The sequence below is a fragment of the Chrysemys picta genome, chromosome 1 (assembly GCF_011386835.1).
Source record: "Chrysemys picta bellii isolate R12L10 chromosome 1, ASM1138683v2, whole genome shotgun sequence".
NCBI classification, from domain to species: Eukaryota; Metazoa; Chordata; order Testudines; family Emydidae; genus Chrysemys; species Chrysemys picta.
Window position 1 is genome coordinate 92,070,213 of NC_088791.1, and position 368 is coordinate 92,070,580.

A 368-nucleotide genomic window follows, 5' to 3' on the forward strand; every position below is an offset into this window, starting at 1 on the left:
AGAAGGGGAGAGAAGGGAAGGGGAGGGGAGGGAGTGTGTGGCTGTGGGGGTAGGTGGGAAGAGGAGAGGAGGGAGTGTGTGGCTGTGGGGGTAGGTGGGAAGAGAGGAGGGAGTGTGTGGCTGTGGGGGTGGAAGGGAAGGGAAGGGGAGAGGAGGGAGTGTGTGGCTGTGGGGGTAGGTGGGGAGGGAAGGGAAGAGGAGAGGAGGGAGCGTGTGGCTGTGGGGAGGGGAGGGAAGAGGAGAGGAGGGAGCGTGTGGCTGTGGGGAGGGGAGGGAAGAGGAGAGGAGGGAGTGTGTGGCTGTGGGGGTAGGTGGGGAGGGAAGAGGAGAGGAGGGAGTGTGTGGCTGTGGGGGGTGGGAGTATTAGG